Genomic DNA, 7,550 nt, shown 5'->3' with positions numbered 1-7,550 from the left:
GTAGCAGGATACCTGGCGGTTAGCAGGATGCCTCGCGGATAGCGGGATGCCTCGTGGTTAGCAAGATGGGAAGGTTGCACAATTCGCAGTTAGCGAATAAATTCTTTACAAAGGATCTGTTGGTTAGACAGAGGAAGTCCGCGGGTAGCGGCAAACTCATGAAAAATTGGAAAATTTATTTTTGTTGAATTATAGGGTTGTCTTCATTAGGCCTTGTTTGAATTGTTTTGGTATTGTTTGAAGGGCTGTATAAAGAACCTATGTTTGGAATTAATTAAGGAACACTGTTTGTATATGTAAAACAGTGTGGTAAAAAGTGTGAGTGTGGGGTGGAAAGTGGGGGATGGCTCAGGTTGCCAATCAAGGATGGGTGGTCTCGATTAGTCGAGAAACTCTCCACTCCCTCTTATAAAGAGAAGTGAAATTAGAGACTCATTGTGCCAAGAGTTGAGATGGCCCAAATCTACGTGACAAAAGATTACTATTTAGTTTAGACTAAGTCTCATATCATATTTATGGTTTATGGATGGCAGCCGTGCCTCTTAAACGTGGGGAAAAAGGCGTTGTTTATGAATTCTAAATATGTCAATGGGATTTCATCTTTATGTTAGGAAAAATCTTCATTAGAATCCTAGATTTATCGACTTGGCTTGCGGCATATGACCCTTATAACCGCGTAAACGATGGATAGAGCACTTCCTCTCTTCTGTTGCTCGTATCTCTACTTTGTGGAAACAGAGTAGGGTGTCATCAATGGAAAAGGAGAATAAAGGAAGGCCATCTATCAAAGTCGCCCCAATCTTCTCGGGGTTGGGGACCTCACACATGCCTATATGAGGCTTGTATGTTACTGAGCACATATTACATGATAATAATTACTAGGGGAATATGATAGAACTAATGAACACAAGGTGGCTTGAATATATCATACATGATCAATAGAAACAATTGTGCTAAACAGTGTCTCCTTTATGGTCCTTAACATAGCACAATAGTATACATTTTGTTGATCAAGTAGATGAATAAGATTTTGGATGTGGTTATTCCTCCTCCCCAATCATTTTCTACAAACATCCTTCTTATTGGGAGAAAAACGTGATTCAAATTGCCAAAATGGGTAAACTAGGTATGGACCGAGCAATTTTGTTGGTTCCAACATGCCAACGATGAGAATAAGCCAAAACCATGATTAGAGGTAGCTTGGACACTAGACCTATCCCTTTAGAAGGATGGCTTTGAGACCTACAAAACCATTGCCACATTAGCCACAAGCAAGTCTTCATATGAGCTCATTAAGAAACAGTTCATCTTTTTTTGTTGAGGTCTCATTAACAATTGATAATGTATTGTGGACATTCAATTTGCCTAATAGATTTTCTTGCACTTCTTTCTCCTCCCTCAAGCCTCTATCAAGTAGTCCTAGCATTGTTGGATACTCCACCTTTTATTAAGGATCTCACACTTTAATGTCGTCTCCATTCTTTGGGTCCTCTCACCAAAGTACTTTACTATCTCACATACAATTTAGTTCCTTGATCCTTCATCAGCATCCGTCAACTTTGCATAGATCGTTCTTGCTACGCTCTCAATTTTCTCTCTTCTTTAAGGCCCTGTAATCCCTGATGCAGCACGTGATTCAAGTTGCTTATCACAATGGGCATAATGGGTTAAAATGTTGAGTCTTACAGAATTGATAAAAGGGTATAACGCTCCTTTGGTGACACCCCTAGGGATGGGACTTCTCACAAAGAAAAGTGAGAAGCGTCCATTGGGAAAAGTTATCATCCCTCAAAATAGGAAGGGTAGAATGCACCATTCATAGGAGGATTTGATTCAATATGGCTATAAAAGATGTAGATGTGATGTCAACTCTATGAGTGTGACTACAACCAGTTAGTGGTAGATTAGGGATGCTCGAAAGACATCTTGAACACGTAAGATATAGTAGATTTTCCCTCTTAAGGAGGGTTTTTTATTTCACGACTTGTACATACACTCTTCCGGTCTAAGGCAAGCTTTATCTTTGTATTGGCACACTCAATAATGCTACTTATGTTGTTGTGTGCATTTGAAATAATCTTCTCCATCTTCACATTGTGTGCTCTTGATATTCTCCCTCATCTTCTCCATCTTTGCATGCCTTCTTACATTTATATTTCCTACAATTGATATCAAAGCAGGCTTCAACAATCCACATAGTGTTGCGAGGAACACTCTCACTCACGTTCTCTAATTGAGGTGATACTCAAAAGACAGTTTTGTCAGAAACCCCCTGCCTCACCCTCTTTGGTTGAGGTGATATTTGGTGATCATTCTCATGGAGCGATACCCGAATAGGTCACTTAAAGAAAATGTAAGCTATCACATGAGTTCAACTGAGGGGTATTTGATTCTTTTTAAATTTTATAGAAAAAAATTTATAAAACGGATTTTCTTTTACAATTGCCAATAAAGTTTATAGATCTTGATAGAAAAATGTCCTTAAATTTTCTTAAAATTTGGAGGTAAGGGTTTTAAAAAAGGGCCCTAAGCACACATGATACGGTAGTATTATCTCAAGAGTATTACATAGGGTTACCTCTTTGAGGGGCCGCATAACCTTTAGGATAAGGTCATTGATCTTTGGGCTACTAGAATTTTAATTTGAGCTCATTTTGACCTCGGTTTTGACTACTTGCAATGTTAAATACAAGATGAAGATGAAGGGAAGCTCAAGATCACACAACATAAGAAGTAGTATTACTGAATGTACCAATACAAAGATAAGGATTTCCCTAGAGTGATGAACGTATATACAATCCAAGGGAAAAAAACCTCCTAAAGAGGTAAACAATCACCATAGAGGTCCTAATTGTGTTCACACATCACAACCATAATATGATAACGAATAGGACTTGGGAGTGATGAGGGAGTGACGTGGTGAACACAAGCTGATACTCATGTTTAGGGAAGTGCTAGACCTTATGTTGTGATCACTCCATAGAGGGAAGTAAGCCCAAAGATTTTCCAAAAGGCTTGAATTTCTCATGAGGAAAAGCCTTTGTGTGAACATCGGCAAGGTTTTCTTGCCCATGCACATAAGCCAAGCTGACCTCTCCTTGTAGAGAGCCTCTCCTTGACATCATGATAATGTGCCTCAACATGGTTTGATTGAGCATGTAACACTAGATTCCTCACAACTGCCAAAGCACTCTGACTGTCAGTGTAGATTGTGGTGGACTATTGTACCCAAAAAACCAAAGTCAAAAGTGGTATGAGCCAAACTCACCCAACCATAGCTCAACCAAGATATACATGAGCTACCATGCACAAAAAAAAATCCACCAATCGAAATTCATGTTTCACTACAATCGACTAAATTTGAGTGATCCCCCTTGGTAAACAACCCAAAATGTACAATAACACTCAAGGAGCAAAAGATATGTTTAATTGCCTTCCAATGCATATGTAGCATTTAATGCACTAATAACTTGTGTGTAGTGGAAATTGATAACATGGCAAGAATTTCATTAAGAACAAGTTCCTAATGAGCATAGAGAGAGTACATAATTGAGAAATCAACGTAGCATTTACACCTAGCTAATTTGGCATTAACAATACTTATAAAGAGAGAGAGATAGAACAATTGACAACAATTGAGGACCAGATTTACATGGAGCTAGTCCCCCCTTCATAAAGGCTTTGTATTATAGCTTCTCCCGATCAAAGGAGACTTTTGTACCATACAATCTTTGAGTTCCTTGATAAAACTAGTTGGTGTAATGAAGGCGGAAGCTTCATACACCAAATTGTGCTTGAAAAACACACATGTGTCCCTAGCGTGAGTCCCAAGACCTCACACACCTTCAAAAATGGTGAGAGCTAGTAGGGAATGAGGATAGATTGAGAGTAAGAAGAGGTATCTTATGAGAAAGAAGTATTCTCCTCACACACTCTAATAGCATAGCTTAGCTTAGTACTTAGCATGGTAGAGGAGATGAGCATGCCATTGAAGCTTGGATCTTGGTTGAATTTGCATTCTATAGCCAAGAGTTGTTGGTGTAGGCCTCTACTTCTCAATGCTTAGAGAAGGAGATGGAGTTCTTCTTGCACACATGAGTTGTGTGTGTGTGTGTGTGTGTGTGTGTGTGTAGCATTGTGTTAGAGTAAAATGCAGCCCCTTCTCTCATCTCGATTGATCCCTCTTGCCTAATGCTCATGCTGGCCTCCCATTGGCTCCTGTAAATCCTAGCCAATCACAAATTAGAATCATAGTTGATAGCCTTTTGACAAGTGTCCCCCTTTCCCCCTTTGTGAGAGTTTTAGGTATTTAATCAATTCATATAAACTCTCATTGGACCTTTTTGTGTTCTAGCCAATAGGAATCAGGCAAGCCATTGAGTTGCTCAATGCTCATAGGACCCCTTTGTAGACTGTTCAATAGTCTTCTAGGGAGCTTAATTTCTATTGATTCTTTTATCAAGAATTTTGAAATTGACTAGACTAAATTTACTCTAGCCTAATTCTCATTGGTTCACCTCTATGGCCATCCAATAGGATTTGAGGGGAGGTTGGGGGCAGCTGGCCTAGGAGCTTGACATGTGTCTAGTATTCCCTTTGTGTAAAGGGGGAGCCTTAGAGTGTGCATGTGTGTTTCTCTCTCATCCCCTACAATATGGGCTCTCCCCCTCCTTCCTAGGAACGTTGTTAGCAACAAGCTAACACGGACACCATTTTTCAGAGTTTTCCTTGTCAAACAATTATTATTTTGATAAATCAAAAATATTGTAACTCCTGTTTTCTTGATAAACCTTGTAATTAATGAGCCGGGGCTACAAGCTTCCAGATTGTATCAGCTATTCAATTCCCAGCTTTGGTAGAACTCTAGATTATTACTTTTGACCACCCAAAAACCTTGGCTAAGGTATAAAAGCCAATTTTTGTAAGTTTTTGGATAAGAAATCCACAGTATGAGCTAACGACGCTCACTTCTCTCCTTTTTGCACTTCCTACTCCCTCTCCGGTTGTCACATTGCAAATGCGTTTGTTGCATTGCAACCGCAAGTAAGAGCTCTACGCATTGACGTAAGCAGTTCACAGTATTTCGTAGCTTTTGGCGTCGTCGACCCGCAGCCTAATTTCATCATAACTAGGAATTTATACTTTTAAAACGAAAACTAAGCATAGGCAAGGTATTGGGACATCATTGCTAAGCATTTAGATGCATTCTGGGTCGAAAACAACTAGGTCAAAAATCCACTGCTGTTGATAATCACGATTTTGGAACTTGACCTAAAGTGGGGTTTGAGGCCATAGACATGTCTGTTTATGTCTTATAAACTTTTCCTAGAAGTTTCGTTACGTTTGGATGTCATTTGATGCTATAACGGATGTGATTTGCTTGCCGATGAGCGATTGGCTTTTGGTGATTTCAGTCACTTGAGTGTAGCTTGAGTTAGATGTGAGTTGTTAGTTGTTTTCCAAGAGATTGAAAACCTCTTGTAGCCTCTATGCACTAGTCGAGTCAGCTTCGTCCCATGGTTTGACAAATTAATCGTGGTTCTCGCTAATACTGCAATAAGATAGGATAGTGAGGTTAGACATGCGTCCCACATTTGGCGCCGTTGCAGGAGATCAAAGAGACCTAAACTAAAGAAAAACATGAGTGTCTTGTGTAATTGTCCTTTAACTTCCTCTAGGTTTGCCTAGAGTTCAAAACTCTCTTTTAGAAACCGCATAGCTTAATATTGTCGTCTTTTGCTGTGTAGAAGTAGCTTGGAAGTAATCGTACTTGCTGAGTACCTTTAGGACTGTAGGATTGTAGATTTAGATTAGGATTTGGAGAATTATTGGTAGACGAAAAAAGTCTTGAGAACAAGACTCTAAAAAACATAAAAAACACAAGAAAACGAGTGTTTATGCCAATACAAAGTTAAGGTTTGCCTTAGAGTGGAAGAGTGTATGTACAAGTCGTGAAATAAAAAACCCTCCTAAAGAGGGAAAATCTACTATATCTTACGTGTTCAAGACGTCTTTTGAGCATCCCTAATCTACCACTAATTGGTTGTAGTCACACTCATAGAGTTGACATCATATCTACATCTTTTATAGACATATTGAATCAATCCTCCTATGAATGGTGCGTTCTACCCTTCCTATTTTGAGGGATGATGTAAGACTAGGGGAACTAGTGCCTTGGAGTCCACCTCCCACTATATAGCAAGCTCCTAGCCCTTTGCCCTAGTTAGGACTCCCTTTCCACACTGCCTAGTCCAGCCTTGCCCTTGTCCTGACATTACTCCCCTCTTGAGGAATAGTTTTTGTCCTCGAAAACAAAAGTGGAAAACTTCTTCTTAAGAACACTAATAATCTCCCAAATGGCGCCTTCCTCAGGTCGATCTTTCCACTTGATTAAGGCTTGTTGACATACATGATGATGCGTATGTAAATCATGATAGTCGAGAATTCATTCAGGGTCATGCGGTAAGGTAGGAGGCTCAACGAAATTGACCGGAATCTGTTGGCCAATGACATTGTCGTCCCCATGTAACCACTTACCTAAACGGTTTACATGAAACACCGGATGAATACGAGAATGTGTAGGTAGCGATAATTTGTAGGCACGATCACTTACTCGCTTGAGTATTTTGAAAGGCCTACAATATTGTGGAGATAATATAGGTGTTGACCCAGTTTTCAGACTTTCTGAATGCTCTAGCACACGTAAAAATACTTCCTCCTCTTCTCAAAGGTAACTCGTCGACGTTTCTCATCAGTGTACTTCTTATACCGATCATGTGCTTGTCGGACATTCTAACGAGCGAGTTTCAACATATCCATGTGGTCTTGGAGAAAATCCTTAATCAGTTGGAGTTTCTCGGTTGCCAACCCCACCGTAACAGGTGACCTAGGTTGAAAACCATACATGAGCATGAAAGGACTAAATCCATTGGTGACATTCTTAGCACTATTGTAGGCATACTCGAGAATAGGTAAATATTCTTCCCAGTCTAACTGTTTCTTGCTAACGTAGGCACGTAGCATATCCTCTAGCACTTCGTTAACTCGTTCAGTCTGACCATCTGTTTTTGGATGATCGGCTGTACTGAGGTTAAGTTGTGTACCCAATCGTTTAAACATAGCCCTCCAAAAATGATTGTTAACCTTGGGATCACGATCATTGACAATGTTACTTGGAAAACCATACAACTTTACAGGTTGTCCACAAATAACTTGTCTAGTTATGGAGTCTTAATCGTTGATTTGGTTGGAATAAACTTACATATTTTAGTCAACCGGTCTACGACCACCCATACCGAGTCATGACCTCGTACAGTGGTTGGTAAACCCACAATAAGATCCATAGAGACACTTTCCCATTTACCATTTGGAATCTCCAAAGGATGTAAGAGTCCTCCTGCTTTCAGGCGCTCCGCTTTCTTAACTTGACATTTTTTACAATGCAAGACATAATCTTGAACAAAGCCATGTAAACATGGCCAGTAAAACTGTCATCGTACGAGAGCATAAGTCTTTCTAATACTCGGGTGCCCTGCACTTAGACTATCATG

Source organism: Adiantum capillus-veneris, chromosome 2, assembly GCF_014529385.1.
Source record: "Adiantum capillus-veneris isolate H3 chromosome 2, ASM1452938v2, whole genome shotgun sequence".
NCBI lineage: Eukaryota > Viridiplantae > Streptophyta > Polypodiopsida > Polypodiales > Pteridaceae > Adiantum > Adiantum capillus-veneris.
Note: the sequence above shows the minus strand (reverse complement) of the source record.